Source organism: Cucumis melo, chromosome 5 (genome assembly GCF_025177605.1).
Source record: "Cucumis melo cultivar AY chromosome 5, USDA_Cmelo_AY_1.0, whole genome shotgun sequence".
NCBI lineage: Eukaryota > Viridiplantae > Streptophyta > Magnoliopsida > Cucurbitales > Cucurbitaceae > Cucumis > Cucumis melo.
In genome coordinates, this window is record NC_066861.1 from 26,225,504 (window position 1) to 26,249,125 (window position 23,622).

The following is a 23,622-nucleotide window of genomic DNA, read 5'->3' on the forward strand; positions in this document are numbered from 1 at the left end:
CCTTTATTCTCTTCCTTTATAGGTTTAATGAAGTTTCTTTCAAGGCAAACGAAAGAAAAAAAAGAGTTTCAAGGCAAACAAAAGAAAAAAAAGAGTTCGATAGTATTATAGGAGTCTGATGTGTAATGTTATGATAGTACATGTCTCTAGTATAATATGTATGTTATGATAGTATGCATTTGGAATAATGACAATGATAGAAAATATTATGATAATATGCATTTGGAATTTGAAGGGTATATATATGCATAATTTTTTAAAAACAAAATAGTTAACGATATGGTAACTCAATTCATTTTTTAAAAAAGTTTTTTACCATATACAATAAAACACCCTTTATGACAATAATTTATGAGAAATATAAAATCAATAAAATAGTTTATTATTAACGACAAGATAATTTATTATTTTAATTATTTTTGAGGTTTATGAAAAAAAACAAAATCTCATTCTTCGATAAGCAACTTTAAACACAAAATAAGCAACATGTAAAGTTTACTGACATTAAGAACGTTAGAGATTAGGAGTAGGTTATTGTAGTTGAATTATAATAATTTTATTTTGAAGCTTAAATTGTTCTAGTTTAAATTATAATAATCAACGTCATGGAAAATAAAAAAAATTGATAACGATCAAATAGTAAAGATTGTAGCAAATATGAGAGTTTAAAATAACATTTACAATAACAAAATATGGTCGTTATAGCTTAGACAATAATTACTAATACATAATATCTACGTGTAAAAGTGTAAGAATGGAAATGATATTATAAAATAATGAAAATTAAATAGATACTACCAATCTTTTAATAATATAAGATATTTTTCATCTTCTCATACTCCACTATTTTCCTTTAGTTATTTGAAAAGAATACAAGCTAATTTTTATTCTCTGAACAAAAATTGAGATAAGAATAGTTTTATTTTGAGAAATTGTAAATCACAATCAATTATCTAAATTAACTGAATCAAAAAAATTAGTATACAGACAAATTTGATATAAACATTATTTTGGAGTTCGAAGTCATACATCTCTAATAGCATCACTTGTATATATATACACACTCTATTGCTAACATCTATAACCAAAATTGGTATCAAATGCTGCGGGCAAACGCAATAAAGACACCATCCATTTCAAAGTTAAAATGTAAGGGAAGGTTCATGAATATATGACAAAACGAAAGAAGAAAACGATGAACAATGAAGCTGGCAAAATCAGCTATAACAAGAGAGAGCAGGCAAAATGTAACCAATCAGACTTGATACAAAACTCAAACAAGAAAGCAATCTAATTGTTCTAGGATATTACTATACAAACCTCATCATTCTGCTTTGACAAAGATAATGAACTTATTTATGGATAATTACAATTCCTAACCAAAATTTTGAGGGTGTTCTTTGAGAAATTTTAAAAAGAGAGTGATAAAGAAATGATCAGAAAGGAAGTATACTGTATACTTTTGAGAAATAGGAAACAAAAAATAAAATCATTTTTACAAAGGTTAATGCAATCAAAGAATCTATGTAGGGTTATAGTTTGAAAGAAATCAATGCAGATAGATTTGTTTTAGGAGAAGGCACTGATTTAAAAGAAAGTTGACCAACACCGTAATGGAGCAGTTTGTCTAATTTTCTATGTAACTATACTTCTATTGTTATCAATTCCACGTGGAAAAAGAAGTGTAAATGACTTAAATCAGCTTGGGATTTTTATATTCCATATTCAGCCAAATGATTCATCCATAATTCACATGTCAAAAAGAACCCTGCAAGAACTTGTACCACTCAAGTTTTAAGGGTCTACATTCACATTCAAGAGTTATTCTAACAAAAGTAACTTATCTTGAGAAGCATTTTTTTTACAAACGTATTCCAAAAACTGCAAAAGTAATTTAGTTATTGAGACTGTTTAAGGAGGACTTACAAAGCATTCCTACATTCTTGCCGCTTCGATCATCTTGGGGCCATATACTACAAAAAGTTATTTACGTGGCTTGTTTAAACCGACTTAAATGCTTGGCTAACCAGAGCAAATGGGAAGTAAATGGAAGCAACATACACTAGTTCATCAATCAGAAGTCAAAGCGGCTGAAAATTCAGTTATATTGCTAGAACTTGAGTGTTAGAATTACACAATGCAAGATCAAAGTTCAAAAACCTTTGAAGCTACAGGCATAGTTAAACTTGACAAATACCATATCCAAACGGTAATAGAATAGCATAGATGACGGTCTCATATTTAAGTAAACAGAAGCTAAGGATCCCAATCTTAGGGTTGGGGATAAGAAAATTAAATACGGGAATTGTATGATAATAAAAAAGAAAAACTGAAAAAATATACTAGTATAAAATTTAAAGAGAGCTATCTCTCTCCAATGGAACTAATCTTCGAAATTCTGCCTACCCAAACCCAACTTCATCTTTTCATAAATTTCAACACAAACCAACATGTAAGTGATTATAAATACGCCACATTGTCATTTAAAATATTTTCAAGGCAGGATATTTGCCATGGAAGGTTGGAAAATTCAAGAAGTTAATGTTAAGTAAAACAGTAACGAGTAAGGCCAGAAAAAAGGGCAGTGATTTTTTTTTTTTTGAAGTGTAAGTTTGGAAAACTCAGATTGTTGAATACAAAAAGGAGAAGCTCAATATGGATGTTTTCCTATCAATTGTTGACCCATCCTTTCAAGGAAGAATTAGAGAATCTGTTCGGCTTCTTTGGGCATTTCATAAATTATAGTCCGACAAACTTTTCTGTAATTGGAAAGTTTAATGTAACTTACTTTAGAACTGAGGTTCTCCCTTTTTGTATATTCTATCTACATTTTCCAAGGTGTTTGAGAGCATCTGTGAAATAAATAGGAACTTACAGTCTGACTCATCCTCACCACACCATTTGTTCCAGCAAACCTTCAAGTATGGAGTAGGTTTTTCTTCTATTTTCAAGAGCATTTTCCACTGACCTTTCTGTTCTTTTTGGATGGAGCAAATTATGTTTCCTCAAGCCAACCTTAGTTTTACAGCCCTAGCAAAGAGAAAGCTCCTGCATAAATATAAAGTGATGTTAAGCCAGCACAGTAAGAGTGCTAAAGTTTCTACTCTGCCTTATTGAGCTTAATGTTTAAATCTGATTGTCATTCTTGCTGTTATATGTCAAATCAATGACTGTATGCCACGGGTGTGGTGGTTTGCTAGTAGCTATAGCTATTTGTTGCTTGCCCATTTTTAAAGATCCTTCAAGACAAAGAGCAATATAAGAAAATATTCTCCTTTTCCTCAAATTTCTCCTCTCCGTTCTCTGATTTTCAAAAAAGAGTCTAGGTTTTAAGCAAAATGATCTCCAAAATTAAAAAAAGAAAAAAATCACAACAATGATGCAATTTCTCCAAACATTCAAAAGTTCGCCTACCAACATCCACTCATGTAATCCCTCCCTACACACATAGGAGAACAAGAACCAACTAGATTTGTGATATGATCAGTAATGAAGACATCAAGGTTAATCTAAACAGAATATAGAAGTGCAGAAAAAATTAGTCAACAACTCACCTCAGGAACAATAGAGCACCTAAAAAGGTCAGAGCCTCAGAGTTCTAGCTATCCTTTTTAACTACTCAGTTTTTTCTTTAACCAACCCAAAGGTCAATTTCCTGAGGCTCCTAGTCAAACTCCGTTCCATTAGTTTGAGAAGAAGTGCAATTCAGATTTTGATTCTTCATTTAGTTTAAACAATGAGGAAGTTGTTAGGTCTCAACCTCAATTTTATTTATCAACAATCAAAGAAGGATTTGAGAGCTTCCCAACCTATCCACATTTCTCTATCGAGAAATGAGAATTCTGCACCAAAATAGGCAAATACTAAAGATAAATTAACAGAAGACTTGGTCCCACTCTAACAAACACACACCTAAGCGCCCACACAATTGGAAAATTACTTACTCTCAATCCTTCTTTCTTCTTCCTACTACACCTTTACTATGGGGTGGTGTCTATCATTACCTGCTCCCTAAGGAGCCACCTTGTCAACGAGGTGAAATTCAAGAAATTGTTCTTAAAAAAGAGTGGCCTATTCCCATCACCCCAACGAATCAACACTTCTAAGTTGTCCTTCTTTTCTCCCGTTTTGCGAACCGCAACACTTCTATAGGAGACAATTGCATAGATAAATTAGTAGCCAAATCTTTTGGAATTGGGAAGAGTGGTCTATTTGAACCCACTGCCTTGCAAGGAACAGAAACATGAAAAATCGAGCGAAAAAGCGATTCCTTGGGAAAAGCCAAGCAATATACAACCAACCAATATACAATCTAGCGGCCAATCTATGGTGCTTAAAACGGCTTAAAGAGGACTACTGGTATGGGTGCAACTTCACATAAACTCGATCATGTACCTCAAATTACACCTCCCGTTGGCATTGGCATATTTGACCATTTGCTGCTGTGCTTTCAACAAATTGGCCTTGATCTCTTTCCTTCATCAAATGGTCGACTTCATTCACAAGACTCGATCCTTTCGTATAAGGTAATATAGAGGGAGGTGGCCGATCTTAGAGAGCCTCGAAGGGGGTCATTAATGTGGTTGTATGGACAATTGTATTATAGCTCAATTCAGGCCATGCTAGCCCATTGGCATGTTCATAGCAAAACATCGCAGATACGTTTCCACCCCGTGATTAACAAATTTGGTTTGCCATCCGTTTAGGAGGGTAAGTGGTGCTTTGTCTCAATTGAGTACCCAACAAACGCAAAACTCAGCCCAAAACAAGCTTGTGAAAATGCAGTCATGATCTGATACTATACTTCGTTGCATCCATGCAAACAAATAATCTCACCTATAAAAACTGCAGTCACAACTTTTGCACTAAATGGATGCATCAGAGGAATTAGATGTGCTTACTTGCAAAGACGATCCATAACCCCAAATATGGCATTATAACCCTCGGATTTAGAGAGGCCCTCTATACAGTCCGTACTAATATCCTTCCCATACACGTTTTAAAATGGGTAACGATTGAAGGAGTCTGGCCGGAGTCAAATACAAATATTTGGCCTGCTGACAAACCGAGCATTCAGCAACATATGTACGAATACGTCCTTTCATACCGCACCAATAGATCTCCCTTGCTAGCCTCTGATATGTTTTCAACGCGCCATAATGTCCCCTTACTGGACATCAGCCAATAATAAAGGAATAGTAGGTGAGTCCTTCAGAAGAACCAAACGACCGTGACAACACAGAACCTCCCATTGTAACGAATATTCGCTGGGGCTTGCTGGCCATTGATCATAGATAACAAAATACTATTAAGCGATTCATTCTCAGCCACTTGAACAATGAAAACTGAAGGATTGAGCTCGCCCAGAACACTTAGAAGACCAAATTCGAATACCGGCAGTAATCTAGACAAGACATTGGCTGCTTTGTTTTCCAATTCCTTCTTGTATTGGATCACAAAACCATACCCTAATTTTATTTATCCATCCGTGGTATTCTCCCCCAATAACTCGTTGCTCAAGAAGAAATTTCAAAAGGCTTACCCAATAGATACGACTACCACTTTTGAACACCCGGGACAATTGCCATAAGCTCTCATTCATAATCAGCTTTAAACCTATGGGTAATAGCCAGCACAATTGCCATAAGATTTGTGATACGATCAATATTGAACACATCAAGGTCAATCTAGACAGAATATAGAAGTGCATCAAAAGTTAGTCAATAACTCACTTCAGGCTCAATGGAGCACCCAAAAAGGAGAGATCTCACAAAAACTTAATCCAAAACTCTCATATCCTAACTTTCCTTTTTGTGCCATCTATAGTCCTCCATGTGTCTTTTTCCAATGTTACTTGCATAGCCAACGTTTTTTCCTATATCCATGTCCATGAAAAATCACCTTATCCCTTAAACAAAAACTTAATCCTATTTGCCAATTTTACTCTTAAGGGACTATCTAACACTTAATCTATTGTGATAATCTTTTCTCCAATGCTCTTCATTCCAAAACTTAAAGTCCAATGCCACCATTCAATCCAAAACTCGAGTATCTTTACATCTCTATTTGTGTTGTTTATAGTTCTTCATGTGTCTTTTTACCAATTACATTAGTATAGCCAACCTTCTTTTCCAACAACCATGTCTACAGAAAATCGCTAAATTTTTCAAATAAAAACTTAATCCAATTAGCTAATTTCACTCTTATGGTGCACAATCTCAACATAAATCCAATTTGATTATCTTTTCACTAAACAATGACAATAGTTCATTAATCCAAACCTTAAGTAAAATGCACACTTCAATTCAAAACTCTAATATACTTTCTTTTTGACCTAAATGTGTCTTTTACCAATTTCAACTACATAGCTAGACTTTTTTTCATGTATTCATGTCCACGGCAAATCACGACATCCTAGAAAACTAAATCAAATTGATTATTCTCAATTTTAGTGCATTAACTCAACACTAATCCAAATAATTAGCTAAAGCTCTTTAATCCAAAACTTGAATTGCAAAACCACACTTCAGTACAAAACTCTCATATTCTAACTTTTCTTTTTGTGTCGTATATAGTCCTCTATGTGTCTTTTTCCAATGTTACTTGTATAGCTAAACGTTTTTTCCAATATCTTGTCCACGGCAAAGCAATTCATCCCTTAAATAAAAACTATTGAATATTGGTTAATCTTTACTCTTAGCACACTATCTTAACATTTAATCCATTGTGATAATCGTTTCTCCAAACATTGGCTCTTCATTCCAAAAGTTAAAGTCTAATACCACACTTCAATCCAAAACTCGAATATCCTTACTTCTCTATTTGAGCTGTTTATAGTCATCCATGTCCTTTTTATCAATTACATTAGTATAGTCAATAACTATGTCCATGGGAAATCACCAAATTCATTAAATAAAAAATTAATCAAGATAAACAATGGCAAGAGCTCACTAATTCAAACCTTGAAGTAAAATGACACACTTAAATCCAAGACTCTCATATCCTAATTTTTCTTTTCACGTTGTCTATGACTACATGTGTCTTTTACTAATTTTATCTACATAGGTTTTCCTATATCCATGTCTACGACAAATCACCACGACACTTGAGAAAAACTTAATCCAATTGGCTAATCTTACTCTTAGTGCACTATCTTAACACTTAATCCAAACATTGGCGAGAGTTCTTCATTCCAAAATTTGAAGTTTAATGTCACACTTCAATTCAAAACTCAAATATTCTAAATTTCCTCTTTCTATCATTCATAGTCTTCTATGTGTCTTTACCAATTACATTTGTATAGCAAAAAAATTTTTTTCCTATAACCACATGGGAAATCACCTAATCCCCTATAAAAAATGTTAAACAAATTAGTTAATCTCACTCTTATAGTCCACCATCTCAATGCTAATGTCACTCTTAGTGCACTATCTCAACATTTTCTTAAATTCAAAACTTGAAGTCCAAATGTCACACTTCAATTCAAAACTCTCATATCCTAACTTTCTTTTTGTGCTATGTATAGTCCTCCATGCATCTTTTTCCAATGTCATTTCTATAGCTTAACGTTTTTTCTTATATCAATATTCGCAGCAAATCACCTATTCTCTAAAAAAAATACTCAATCTATTTAATAATGTCACTCTTAGTGCACTTTCTCAACACTTGATCATATTTAATAATCTTTTCTCCAAACAATAACAAGAGTTAACTTTGAATGAGAAAGTTGGTTATGTAATCAATAGACCTAAGCAATAATATCTTGTCTCCTCTCTCCTTTTTCCGTCACCTTCTCTTTTGAATTTCCACACCTTTCCGGTCATTTCTCCGACGTCTCTTCCTTTCCTCTTCTATTCTCCAACCTCACTTCCCGTTTTTTCTCTGGAGCCCACTACAGTCTATCAACATTTAATGATACTTCATTGGCATTTTGTGTTTGGTTGGATAATAAACGATTTCACATGGAAGATGTGGAAGTTCAATGTTCTCTAGTTGTCTGAGATGCCTCCATCTGAATTTGTTTCTCGACGCAATTGTAGAATCCAATTTGATAATCCTTTATCCAATCAATTGCGAGTGTTCTTTAATCCAAGACTCCAATACCACACCTCAATCCATCCTTTTCTTTTTGTGTCATCTATTGTCCTCAGTGCCTTTTTCCATTTCAACATCCCTTAAATAACATAAAAACTTAGTTCAATTGGATAATCTCACTTTTAATGTATTATCTTAGTACTTCATCTAATTTGATAATCCTTTCTCCAAACATTTACAAGAACTTATTTTATGCTAAAATTGAATTCCAATGCCAAACTTCAAATCAAAACTCTCATATACTAATGTTTCATTTTGTGCCGTCTTTAGTCATTCATGTGTTTGTTTACAACATCATTTGTATAGCCAAACATTTTTTTCTTATACCCATGTCCACGGCAATTCATCGAATCCCTCAAATAAAAACTTAATCCAATAATCAAATTTCTCTCTTGGTCTACTATCTCAACACTTAATCAAATTGAATAATCCTTTCTCCAAACAATGACAATAGTTTTTTAATCCAAAACATGAAATCTAATGTCACACTTTAATCCAAAACTCACATATCCTTTAAGTAAAAACTTAATCAAATTTGTAAACTCACTCTTAGTCATAGTAACAAAGTGGAAAAGAAAAAAAAACAAGAAAAAAGAAAAGAAAAGTGAGAAGATGGTGATTATTATTGATTTGGTATCTAGAAAAGGATGTTACCAAGAAATATTTATTACCCATCATTACCCTAGTCCGGCTCTAGGGTAATGATAGGTAATACATACTATTTGGTATCATCCTCTTCTAAAAACCAAATCTATAATAATCACCATCTTCTCACTTTTCTTTTCTTTTTCTTGTTATTTTTTGTCTTTTCTTTTGGTATTTTATCTTTCCACTTTCTTACTTTGGTATGTTTCCCTTTTTCCCCTTTCTTATTGCCTTAACACTTAATCCAGTTTGATAATCTTTTCTCCAAAAGATGGCAACTAGTTGATTCCGAAACTTGAAGTAAAATGTCATCTTTCAATCCAAAACTCTCACAACCTAACTTTTCCTTTCGCATTGTCTAGAATCTTCTATATCTTTCCAATTATTTTTGTACAACCAATGTCTTTTCCTACATTCATGACCATAGCAAATCACCTCATCTTTCAACTAGAAACTTAATCCAATAGACAAATTTCATCGTAGTGTAATATCTCAACAATTAATCAATTTAAATAATTGTTTCTCCAAACAATGGCAGAGTCATGGAATCTTAAACTTTAAGTCCAATGTCACCAAAACTCTCATATCCTAACTTTCCTTTTTATCATCTAAATAATTGTGTCTTTTCTTGATGTTATTGCCAAACGTTTTTTACTACATCCAAGTCCAAAGCAAATCACCTCATCCCTCGAAGAAAAACTTAATCCAGATGGCTTAAACTGACTCGTAGTACACCATCTTATTACTTATCCACTTTAATAATCGTTTCTCCAAACGACAAGAGTTCTTTAACCCAAAACTTAAAGTCCAATATCATATTTCAATCCAAAACTCATGTGTCTTTTTACTACTTGCAGTTGCATAGCCAACTTTTTTTTTCCAATAATCATGTCCATGGAAAATCACCTAATCCCATACACTCAATCAAATTATCTTATGTCACACTTATAATGCACTATCTCAGCACTAATCTAATTTGATAATCCTTTCACCAAAACTTGAATTATGTTGAAACACTTCAATTAAAAACACTTATATTCTGACTTTTCTTTTTGGTGGCGCCTATAATCCTTCATGTGTCTTTTTCCATTTTCATTTGTATAGCTAAACAACTTTTCCTATAACCATCTCCATGGCAAAAGACCTCATTTCTCAAATAAAAACTTTATCACTTACTGCAATATATCAAAACTTAATCAAATTTAATAATCATTTCTCCAAAAAATGACAGAAAATGACAAAAATTATTTAATCTTGAACTTGAACTCTAATGTCATGTTTCAATTCGAAACTCTCATATTCTTCATTTTTATGTCGTCTATAGTCATTAATATGTATTTTTCCAATGTCATTTGTATAGCCCCACTTTTTTTCCTATATCCATGTCCACGGTAAATAACCTCATTCGTTAAATAAAAACTAAATATTTTGGCTAATATCACTCTTAGTGAACTATCTCAATACTTAATCCAATTTGATATTTCTTTCTCCAAACAAATTTAGGCTAATCTCACTCCTAATGCACTATCTTGATACCTAATCCAATTTTATAATTCTTTCGACAAACAATGGCAAAAGTTCTGAAATACAAAACTTGTAGTGAAATGTTACTTTAATCCAAAAACCACATAGCCTAACTTTTCTTTTTGGGTCGTCTATAGTCCCCCATGTGTCTTTTTTAATTTCATCTGCATAGCCAAAACTTTTTTCCTATATCCATGTCCATGAAAAATCATCAATCCTTTAAATAAAAACTAAATCCAGTTTGATGATATTTTCTCAAAATAATGGCAAGAATTATTTAATCCAATTTTTTCTTGCGTGGATCGACAAAATTTCAACCTTGTTGTTTATGGTAGCTTGCTTAATATGGCTTGCCAAAGGGAGAGTTTTTTCTTTTTTTCGGAGATCTTTTAGAATCAATTTTTGTTTGTTTTGGAAAACTTATCCGAGTTCCTTTGGGTTGTGGATGACACTAACAAGAAAAGTTTTGAAGTAGCCAGAAGCTTCTCCTTAGCACTTCTTGTTCTCCTCTCATATTTGAAGATTTGAGTGAGTAAGTCATATTGAAGATTTGAAAGAGTTATCAAATTTTTTTCTATGTTTTTAGCTTCCTACCGTTGTTTCTTCTTGAAAAGGATTTATTCCATTTGCTACATTTCTCTTTGACTTCGTTTGTTTAGTTTGTATTTTCCTAGTTTCTTTCCTCTTAGTACAACACTCTTGTATTTTAAGCTTTAATTTTCATATATTATCATTAAAAAAAAAAGCTTTAATCCTAAACTAAGTGTTCTGTTAATGCCACACTTCACTAAGAGCTTTAAGTCAATGTCAATGTCAATAGCACTCGAGACAGTAGTAAAGTTTTGGTTATATTTTAAACTTTCTACCGTTGTTTCGTCTTAAAAAGGTTATTTTGTTTGTTACGTTTCTCTCTAACACGTTTGTTTAGCCTTTCTTCTTGTTGTTATGTAAGTTTGCACTTTAGTTTGTATTCCCCTAGTTCCTTTGTTGTTAGTACAATATTCTAGTACTTTGAGCTAATAAGTCACAAATATTATCATTAAAAAAGAGTGTTGATCCTAAACTAAGAGTCCAGTGCCAATGTCACACTTGACTAAGATCTTTTAAGTCCAATGCCAATGTCAATGCCAATTGAGAGAGTTGTCAAAATTTAGTTATGTTTTTAGGTTTCTATGATTGTTTCATCTTGAAAAGGCTTTATTCTGTTTGTTACGTTTCTATTTGACTTCGTTTGTCTAGGCTTTCTTCTTCTTGTTACCTAAGTTTTCACTTTAATTTGTATTCCCCTAGTTCTGCTGCTCTTAATACAATACTCTTGTACTTTTAGCTTTAAGTTTCATATACTATCATTAAAAAAGAGAATTTAATCCTAAACTAGGAGTTCAATGCCAATGTCACACTCCACACGAAAAACTTTAAGTCCAATGTCAAAATGCTACTTGAGAGAGTTGTCAAGTTTTTGCTATGTTTTTAGCTTTCTACGACCGTTTCGTCTTGAAAAAACTTTTTCTATTTGTTACATTTGTTTGGGTTTCTTCTCGTTGTTACCTAAGTTTTCAATTTAGTTTGTATTCTCCTAATTCCTTTGCTCTTAGTGCAATAGCTACTTAAGCTTTTAGAGACTTTAATCTTAAATTAAGAGTTCAATGCCAATGCCACTCCACACGTTTCAAAAAAGAAAAAACAATAGCAAGAGTCATTTGATTCTAAACTAAGAGTCCAAGCTACACTTCAATCCAAACTATGAGTCCTCCATGTGTCCTATTCCTATGATATTTGTGTAGCAAACAAGCAAAACACTTCATCCCTTCAAAATATCTTAAACCAATTGACAACTCTTTTTTAGTTCACTATCACATCACTAATCCAATTTCACAATCTTTTCTCCAAATAATCGCAACATATACTTAATTTTAAACTTGAAGTTCAATGTCACACTTCAATACAAAAGTCAAATATCTTAACTTTTTTTTTGTCTCGTCTATAGTCCTTCATGTGTCTTTTTCCAATGTAATTTGTTTAACAAAATATTTTTTTTCTAGATTAATGTCCAAAGCAAATCACGATCGCCCTTAAATAAAAACATAATTCAATTGGCTAATTTTACACTTGGTGCACTATATCAACATTAATCAATTTTAATAATCACTTAAACACTAATTAACTTGGATAATCCTTTCTCCCAACAATTGCAAATGATGTTTAATTTTAAACTTAAAGCCTAATGTCACACTCCAATCCAAAACTCACATATGCTGACTTATCCTCTTTCGTGTCGCTGGTAATCATCTTTGTTTCTTTTCCCAATTTCATTTATATAGCAAAACTTTTTTTCCTATATCCACGTCCAAAACTCGTCACTTTAATAAAAACTTAATCCAATTGGCGAATCTCACTCTTAGTGCACTATCTCAACAGTTAAACAAATTGAATAATCCTTCCTCCAAACATTGGCGAGAGTTCTCTAACCCAAAACATAAAACTAGTTGTCACACTTCAATCCGAAACTCGAATATATTTACGTTTCTTCTAGTGTCGTTTACAGTCCTTCATGTGTCTTTTTATCAACTACATTGCGATACCAGACCTTTTCTTTCTTAGACCATTTCCATGGGAAATCCCCTAAAATAAAAACTTAATTGAATTATATCTAATCTCAATCTTATAGTGCATTATCTCACCACTAATACCAAATGATAATTTTTTCGTTAAAAGATGGCAAAAGTTCTTTCATCCAAAACTTAAAATAAAATGTCACGCTTCAATCCAAAACTTCCATATGCTAAATTATCTTTTTGTGTTATCTATAATCCTCCGCGTGTCTTTTTCCAATGTCACTTGTATAGCCAAACGCCTTTTCCTATATCCACATCCACGGCCAAAACCTAATCTCTCAAATAAAAACTTAATCCAATAGACTAATCTCACACCTAGTAAACTATCTCAACACCTAATTCAATTTTATAATTTTTTCAACAAATAATGGCAATAGTTCTATAATCCAAAACTCGTAGCCAAACGTCACACTTTAATTAAAAAATCACATAGCCTAAACTAACTCATAGTGCAAAATCTTAACCTTTATCCTTTCTCCAAACGGCAAGAGTTCTTTAATCCAACACTTGAAGTTCAATGTCACACTTCAATAAAAACTCATGTATCCTTACTTTTCTTTATATGTCGTTTATAGTTCTGCATGTGTCTTTACCAATTACAGTTGCATAGACAACTTTTTTTCAATAATCCTGTCTATGGGAAATTTCATACACAGAAACTTAATCCAATTTGATAATTCTTTCACTAAACAATGGCAAGAGTTATTTAAATAAAAACTTAAACTATATTGCAACACTTCAATCCAAAACACACATATGCTAACTTTGCTTTATGTGTCGCCTATAGTTCTCCACGTGTCTTTTTTTCAATCTCATTTGTATAGCTAAACTTTTATTAATATTCATGACCACGACAAATCACCTCAACTCTTAAATAAAACTTAATCAAATTAGTTAGTCCCACTCTTACTATTAACAATTAATCGAGTTTGATAATCCTTTCTCCAAACAATGACATGAGTTCATCCTTAATCAAAACTTGAAGTCCTATATCCAACTCCACGATAAATCACCTTATCCATTCAATAAAATCTTGATCTAATTGGCTAATCACACTTTTAGAGCACTAATCTAATTTGATAATCCTTTCTCCAAACAATAGTAAGAGTTCTTTAATACCAAATCTATAGTCTCATGTTGTATCAATCAAAAGCTCTCATATCCAAAGCTTCCTTTACGTGTCGTCTATAGTCACTCATGTGTTTTTTTCCAATTTTATTTACATAGTCCAACGTTTTTTCTATAATCATGTCCAAAGCAAATGATCTCATTCAATAAATCAAAACTTAATCCAATAGGCTAACCTAACTTTTGGTGCACTATCTCAACACCTAATCCAATTTGATAATCTTTTATCCAGACAATTGCAAGAGTTCTTTAATCCAAGACTTGAAGTCCAGTGCCACACCTCAATCCATACTTTTCTTTTTGGGTCGCGTACTGTCCTCTATATGTCTTTTTTCAATTTCACTTTTAGTTCATTATCTCAATACTTAAACCAATTTGATAACTCTTTCTCCAAACAATAGCAAGAACTTATTTTATGTTAAACTTAAGGTTCAATGTCAAATTTCAATCCATAAGTCTCATATATTAACTTTTCATTTTGTGTCATCTATAGTCATTCACGTGTATTTTTCCAATTTCATTTGTATATGCAAACGTTTTTTTCTTATATTCATGTCCACAACAATTCACCTCATCCCTCAAATAAAAACGTAATCTAGTAAACAAACCTCATTCTTAGTGCACTATCTCAACCATTAATCAAATTAAATAATCCTCTCTAAACAATGGCAAGAGTTCTCTAATCAATCAAATTGAATAATCCTCTCTAAACAATGGCAAGAGTTCTCTAATCAATCAAATTGAATAATCCTCTCTAAACAATGGCAAGAGTTCTCTAATCCAAAATTCGCATATCCTTGTTTATAATCCTCAATTAGTTTTCTCCAATTTCATTTGCCTAGCCGTTCTTTTACCTTATATTTGTCATTGACAAATCACATCATCCCTTAAATAAAAACTTAATTCAACTAATTATCGAAAAAATTAATCAATTTGAATAATTATTTCTCCAAACAACTGCAAGAGTTACTTAAACTTTAAGTCCAATGTCACGTTGCATTCCAAAACTCTCATATCCTAACTTTCCTTTTTGTGTCCTCTATAGTTCTCCATTTGTCTATTCACAATGTTTTTGCCAAACTTCTTTTGCTATATTCATGTCCAAAGCAAATCACATCGTCCCTTTAAGAACAACTTGATCCAAATTGTTAGATTGACTCATAGAGTTCTTTAATCCAAAATTTGAAGTCTAATGCCACTTTAATCAAAAACTCATAGATCCTTACTTTTCTTTATGTGTCATTTATAGTCCCATGTGTCTTTTTAATTACCAATTAAAGTCGCATAGCCCATCCTTTTTTTCCAATAATCGTGTCCATAGAAAATCACCTAATCTCATACACAAAATCATAATCCAATTATTATATGTTACTCTTATAGTGCACTATCTCAATACTATCTCAACAAATCACAATACTATCTCAACGAAAAACTTAATTCAAATGACTAAACTAACTCATAATACCTTATTTTAAGAATTGTCCAACTTAATAAACCATTCTCTCAACGACAATAGTTCTTTAATCCAAAACTTTTAGTCCAATACCACACTTCAATTCAAAACTTATATTCACTTTTCTTTTTGTGCCGCCTATAGTCCTCCATTAGATCTTTTTCCAATTTCATTTGCATAACCGAACATTTTTCCTATAATCATTTTCATGGAAAAACACCCCATTTCTAGAATAAAAACTTGATCTAGTAGGTTTATCTCACTTTTAGTGCACTATCTCAACACTTAATCAAATTTAATAATTTTTTCTCTAAACAATGGAAAAAATTATTTAATCCTAAACTTGAACTCCAATGCCACATTTCAATTTGAAACTCCTATATTCATTTTTTTTTTTTTTTGTCTATAGTCCTTAATGTATAATTTTACAATGACATTTGTATACCCAAACTTTTCTTCCTATATCCATGTCCATGGTAAATAACTTCATCTGTTAAATAAAAACTTAATCTAATTAGCTATTACTCTTAGTGCACTATATCAACATTGAATCCAATTTGATAATTCTTTCTACAAATAACGGCAAGAGTTACTTTATTGTAAACTTGACATCCAATACCATACTTGAATCCAAAACACTCATATCCTAATTTTTCTGCTTGTGTCATTTACAATCTTTCATGTCTCTTTTTCCAATTATATTTGGATAGCAATCTTTTTTTTCCATAACCACATCCATGGGATCCCTTCAGTAAAAACTTAATCTAATTGGTTAATCTCACTCTTAATGCACCATCTCAACACTTAATCCAATTTGATAATCATTTTTTCAAACAATGTCAAGAGTTCTTTTAATCCAAAACATAAAGTCCAATGTCACACTTTCATCCAAAAGTCATATATTCTTACTATTCTTTTTGTGCTGTTTGTAGTCCTCCATGTGTCTATTTCCAATTTCATTTGTATATCCAGACGTTTTTTCCTATATCAATGTCCACGCCAATTCATCTCATATCTCAAATAAAAACTTAATCCAATAGCCAAAATATTACTCTCGACACTTAATTAAATTGAATAATCTTTTTTCCAAACAATGGGAAGAGTTCTTTAATTAAATTGAATAATCCTTTTTCCAAACATTTGTTTTTCTTCAATTTCATTTGTATAGCCAAACTTTTTTATTATATACTTGGCTCCAACAAATTATGTCATCCTTTAAATAAAAACCTAGTCCAATTGACTAAACTCACTCTTAATCACAGCAAGAAAGTGGAAAAAAATATCAAAATACAAGACAAGAAAAAAATAAGAAAATTGAGAAGGCGTTGATGATTATTGCTTTGGTTTTCAGAAAATGATGGTACCAAGAAGTATTTACTCCCCATCATTACTCTAGTCCGGCTCTAGGATAATGATGGGTAATAAAGACTTTTTTGTATCATCCTCTCCTAAAAACCAAATCAATAAACATCACAACTTTCTCACTTTTTTCTTGTAATTTTTTTATCTTTTGTTTTGGTATTTTCTTTTTCCACTTTCCTACTTTGGTATTTTCCATTTCCACTCTCTTTTCTTACTTTCCTACTGTCGCAACATTTAATCCTGTTTAATAATCCTTTCTATAGTCATTAATGTGTATTTTTTCAATGTCATTTGTATACTCGAACTTTTTTTTCTCTATCCATGTCTACGGTAAATAACCTCATCCGTTAAATAAAAACTTAATCCAATTGGCTAATATCACTATTAGTGCACTATATTGACACAAAATCTAATTTGATAATCATTTCTACATACAATGGCAAGAGCTACTCAAATGTAAACTTGACGTACATTACCATACTTGAATCCAAAATTTTCATATCCTAACTTTTCATTTTGTGTCGTCTACAGTCTTTCAGTCTTTCACATCTCTTTTTCCAATTATATTAGCATGGCCAAACTTTTTTCCTATAATCATGTTCCTAGAATCTCATTTAACCTCTTTAAGTAAAAACTTAATCCAATTAGCTAATTTCACTCTTATATAGTGCATCATCCTAATACTTAATCCAATTTTATAATTCTTTTTCCAAACAATGGCAAGAATTCTTTAATCCAAAACATGAAATCCAATGTCACACTTCCATCCAAAACTCACATGACCCTTACTTTTATCGTTGTGTCGTTTATAGTCGTTCATGTGTCTTTTTCCAATTATATTTGCATAGTCTAACTTTTTTTCTTATAAACATGTCAATGGAATCTTACCTAATCTCTTAAGTAAAAACTTAATTTAATTAGCTAATTTCACTCTTAGTGCACTATCCAATTGACTAATATCCCTCAAGTAAAAACTTCTTATTTTTGTGCAATCAATAGTACTCCATGTCTTTCAACAATTTCATTTCTATAACCAAACTTTTTTATCACATATCCATGTCTGCGGCAAATCATTTCATCTCTTGTAATAAACACTTAATCCAATTCCCTAATTTTAGCCTTTAATCCAAAAATTCTTGTATCCTAATTCATCTTCCTTCCTCGCAACATACATAGACATAAACATGTATGTTAAGATAGTCTTTTTTTTTTTCTTATTATGTGTATTCAACCCAATAGTCCTCCATGTGTCTATTTTCTATTTAACTTATGCAGTCTGGTGTTATATTTCCATATCCAAATCCATGACCTATCGCTTAATCACACTTACTCTACCCTATTAATCATACCTAAAGAATGGAAAAAGTTTTTAAATCGAAAACTTAAAGTCAAATGTCAACTTTAATCCAAAATTCTTGTTCCTAACTTATGTTTCTTCCATTTAATAGGTCTCAATGACCCTTTTTTCAATTTTATTTCCATAAACCATATTCTTTACCCAAATTCATGACCGATGCAGATCCCTTCGCACCTTATATTAACACTTAACTCAATTGGCTAATCTTTTTTCCAAAGAATGAAATGACTTCTTAAATCAAAAACTTGTAGTCCAATCTCACTCCTCGATCCAAAATTCATGTATCTCGACTTATCTTCCTTCCTCACTATATGCATTATTCTACCTAATAGTCCTTCGTGTGTCCTTTTCCTAGTTCAGTTGCGTGGTCTTTTGTTATCCTCTCATATTCATGTTCATGACAAATCACTTAATAGACTATCTCAACACTTTGTCCGATTGGCTAATCATTTATCCAAAGAATGAGAATATTTCTTTGATAAACTTGTAATCCAAATTCACGCTTTGATCTAATGTTATCTCCCCTTATCCAAAGAATGAAAACATATCACTTAATGTTATTTAAGCACTTAATTCACATTGATAATCTTTTATCTAAAGAGTGACAAAATATCTTCAATGGAATACTAGAAGTCCAATTCGCGCACCGAGGCAAAATTCTTTTATTGTCCAAGGCAAATCTCTGCATACATTATATTAAACATAACCTAGTTGGCTACTCTATTGTCTGAATTGGGAGATTTTCTCTCATGGTTGATCTTTTTTTTGTATTGGGTTACAGTAACTATTGTGGTCTTTATTTTTTCTTATTATTATCATTTTCTAGTAATTTTAAACCTTAGTCTCTTTTCGTTTTATCAATGAAAAGTTCTTTTTCCTCTCTAAAAAAAGTTATATAAAAGTGTCTTTTAATTACCCTTTAGGGTCCTCTTTGTTGATTATTCGGACCCCTTTTTGGTTTTTTCTTATGTTTACTTTGTATTCAAATGAAAGCTAGGATTTCATTATAAAAGAAAAACAAAACAAAAGCTAATTTGAACATTTACATAGCTTTGACTATTGATGTTTGTTTAGCTTTTGGGAGTAATTTCCTATTCTACTTTTAAAAATGTATAAGTTATACCACTCAAGTATACGGTTCTCAATTTATTAAATTCTATAAACGAACACTCCTCATAAAGTTTAACAAACATTTACCAATTATTTCACTTGTCAACAAACATAGACATTTGTATTACGAGTTAATATTCAGAATGAAGTATTGAGATTATTCAAGCATGGGTTTGAGAATTTACTCAATGATGCTATATTCCTCGATACATCCAGCCGCTCGGTCTACACAACTGTATTCTTCATAACCATTGATTTCAATCTTGCCCTGGAGCCACTGTATCCCTGCACTCACAAAGATAAAATAAGGTCAACCTCCTCTGTTACATATGTTGACACAGTTAAATAATATTTTCTTAATGGTAAACTTTTTTAAGTTGAACATGGGTGAGAATTTGACTTTATAAGTCTATTTGTTAACCAATTCAATTATGCTCAGATAAAGAAATAACTAGAAAAGTATGTCAAAGTAAACATCATTTTGAGAACACAACAAAGCTATAACTTCAACAATGATGTTCGAAATCATGTAATTATTTGACAACATGGTGATTAGAAATGACCATGCTAGGATCCCTCCACTAAGGTTTACATATTCCCTTTCGAGGTGATGGAAAGATAATAATAAGCTGATGTGCAAGGGCATAGCTGAGGAAATTTGGGAATAAAAAAGGATAAAATTAAGGGACAACAATGTTTAGGTAAAGGAGTTGAAGAGATGAGATAAGCATTATAGTAGCTTGGGGATGGGATGGAACATATACAGCTATGCAGGTGGAAAGTATGTTAGATTCTTAGAACATCTATTCTTAGCAAGGGAGAAAATACAAATATTAAAATGACAAAAGAATAAAGGTTGAAAACGAAAAGAAAGAGCAAATTTTGTCATGTTATCTGAATTGCTAAATATTAAAATAATTGTGAAGTTGTTACCTGAAGGAAGGTGTGTCATAGAAAGTATTCTACCCCCAGTCCACAGAACTACCTTAACTAACCAACAAGCGCGTTCAATAGGAGTCTTAGCACTTCCTACAAGGAAATTATTGAATAAGTAATCATAAGTAATAATAGAGACGAATGAAACTTAAGAATCCATTAGCGTTATCAAACAAGAACCGAAAAGTTTCCATCTTAAGGAGTCGAACACTTTCAAATTTACAAGCATCGGAAAGAAGACAGTTCTCTTGTGCAATCCAAGCTTCAGTTAGAGAAGCAAGGAAATATTAAGGTACTAGGAAAATGCAAAGTTATCAAAAAAGAATGAAAACAAAAAAGCAAAAACCTTTAAACCGAGACCAAAACGAAGGGCGAGTGCGGCTGGTCTGATCGGAGTTACAGTCGCCGTAGGAGAGGTTGAGCGGCGGTCACCGGCGTCGTCTGATCGGAGGGGAGGGGCCGAACGTTGAAGATTGGAGAGAACTAGAAGAGAGTGAAGCGAGCGCTTAGGGTTTTGTTCTACCAAAGGGGCTGAAGTTAAACAATAAAAGGGAGATGAGTGACAGCGGATGAACAACGCTATTTGTTTGACCACGTTGACCAACGACTACTTATTTTAATTTATTTAATTTTTTTAGATTATTTTGATTTTCATTTGTTTCATTTTATTTCTTCTTCCTTTTATTATTTTAATTTTTCCGTAATAAGAAATACAAAACAAAATTAAATGAGTTACTAAAATCAACAAACGTATTCTTCAAATTTTTCATATCTAAACACACGAAATAATCTAATCACAATAAATGTAAAATAATAATTTAATCTCTAAATTTTGATTTTTAACGATTTAGTCCAAAATGATAATGGTTTAAAGTCTAAGTCTTAATTCATACACTTTACGATTTATACCAATTTGATCCATGAAAAATACTTTTAAGATTTCTTTTATTTTTTAATACTAGTAAACCAGTAGACTAATTATTAATGATCAAATTTATTTGAAAACTACGAATATTGGATTTTTTTTCTCTCCCAAATAAAGAAAAAGAATTAGAGGATCAAACACATATGCAATGAAAAAAAAGTTAGAGAAGATGAATTGGTGTGAATTTTGTTTGCAAGCTTCTTCCCTATTTATAAAGGATGGAAGTTAGCAAATCAAATCTTTTCTCAACAAACTAAATAAAAATCTTCTTAACAAATAGTTAGATTAGGTGAGATTATAGGAGAGAATTCCTAACCTCCTCTATTCTTTTCCTTTATTAAATAATAATAAAAAAAAAACCTCCTCTTTTTTTTTTAAAGATTAATTAAGAAAAAAAAATGACATTCTGTTTTTTTAAAAGCGTTAAAAAAATTTCAAGTCTTATCCCTCCCATATCCTCTTCATAATTAAACCTTAAAAAAAAAAAACCTCAAATCTTGGAAAAAAAAAAATCCCCCGATTTTCTTTTCTCATCTATTAAAAAAAATGTTTAAATTTTATCCCAAATCATAAATGGATTTGAAATGAAGTAAAAAAAAAAGACAAACTTTTCAAATTTTATCCCAATTCGCCAAAAATTCAAATTAAGAGAATATGCAAAAAAAAAAAAAAAAAAAAAAAAAAAAAAAAAAAAAAAAAAACTTTGACTTAAATTCATATTTCGATGAATTGGCAATATTCCAATTTTATAAATGTTAAGTCTCAATCCTTCCATTAAATTCATTGGTAAAAAAGAAAAAGTTCAATTTCATTCAAGTTTTGGCTATATTCCAAAATAAATAAATAAATTGTGAATTAAAATCAAAATTCACTACAAATTTGATATTGGGCTGTATCAAAACTTCATTTTTAATCAAACTTATGTCCAAACGCATAGTTTGATTAATTCGACATATTAACTGGAGCAAAAGTCAAGAACAAGATCACTTGTATTTTTTGTTTCAGCTTATCATTTTCGAGATTCATCCACCCATACACGTGTACAAATCTCGAAAAGGGGGCATTTGTTGAACAGGAAATTTTGACCAATTAAATCACGCCACGTCATCACAGCAAAATTGAGATAATTATAATTTGATTGGATTTAGGTAGTCAAGTTTTCTCATACCCAACCTAGTTCAAGGCCCTAAAAAAAATTGGGCCAAAGAAATAATGGACCCGAGCTTTGTGCAAATAAGTGGGTCGAGTTCGAGCCCACCAAGCAAATGGATCCAAGCCCAAACCGATCGAGCAAATCGGTCCGAGCCTAAGCCTGTCGAGAAAACAGGTACAAGCTCAAGCCCAACAAGCAGATGGGTCCAAGCCCAAACCCAACAAGCAGATGGGCCCAGGCCTAAGCCCGCCCAACAAGCAAATGGGCCCAAGCCCACCTAAAGCCCATCGAGATTCTCTATAAATAGAGACCTTCTCATTCATCTTGGGGGGACCTTGGATGGAAGAGAAGAATCGAAGCTCTGGAGAATTGAAGACAAAAACTTCTGAAGACTCTCAAGACGCGCAAGTTATCATCAACCTCAAAATCAACCTTCTGAAAGATCGAAGACTTGGAAGATCAAACTTTCCTTGAATTCCAGAAGATTGAAGCTTGAATTGACTTGTAGTTACAACTTCTTGAATATCGAAGACCACGAAGTTTTAAATTTTACTTTTTGTATTCGAGATAAAGAATCAAAGGAGTAAATATTAGAGATTGTATCCGCAATACATAAATCAATACAAAGTTCGATTCCACGAATTAAATTTCTCCTGAAATCTCGTGTGGACACACACGACTGTAAATTTCTTCTTAACAAAAAAAGAGTGTAATACTATTTAAAAGATAAAAAAACTTGAAATACTTATTAAGAAATAATAAAGTACATAGTTTTTATGTAGGTTTTACTGAGAGTACATCAACTAAAATCAACCCTAAATAAATAGCAAGAACAATTTATAAAAATTATTAAAAGCGCATCGAGTAAAATCATACGAAACCAAAAATTTAAACTAGGAGTAGAATGATATTTTAAACTATTTTTATTATTATTCCAAATCCAAAACCCAAGGAAACCAGAAACAAACAACGAAGAGAGATGGACTTGGTCGTGGACAACTCACTCGTGGATCTGGTCCACGACTTCAGTCCCTTGTCATGTCAAAGTCCGTCCCTTATCACGTCAAAGTCATGGACTGTGTATACGACTTAACCTAGTAATGGATCTCGTTCACAGTTTTACTATTCTATTTTTCTGAATAATTTTTCTCCTACCCTATTTTTTATAATACTCATTAAAATAACATTATTTAAATAAACTGAGTTGAATCACAATAAATGTAATATAATAATTGAATCTCTAAACTGTGATTTTTAAGTATTTAGACTATATATTTCCAAAATGACAATGGATTGAAATAAAGGTGAAGATGGAAAAAG

The 23,622-nt window shown here is 31.8% G+C and overlaps 1 long non-coding RNA gene across 3 annotated transcripts; it reads right to left on the bottom strand.

Annotated features, from left to right (window-relative positions):
- Positions 1-982: 982 nt before the first annotated feature.
- LOC103494355 (uncharacterized) lies at positions 983-20,780 on the bottom strand. Of its 3 annotated transcripts, none has more exons than XR_001763067.2 (5): positions 20,571-20,770; positions 20,222-20,317; positions 19,474-19,573; positions 2,789-3,048; positions 983-1,973 (listed from the first exon to the last, which is right to left on the bottom strand). It is a non-coding gene; the product is annotated as an uncharacterized LOC103494355 (long non-coding RNA). The 3 variants fall into 3 exon arrangements; XR_007820969.1 differs by having other exon boundaries at positions 2,876-3,048; positions 20,571-20,769; XR_538633.3 differs by lacking the exon at positions 983-1,973 and having other exon boundaries at positions 2,067-3,048; positions 20,571-20,780.
- Between the last annotated feature and the right edge of the window lie 2,842 nt (positions 20,781-23,622).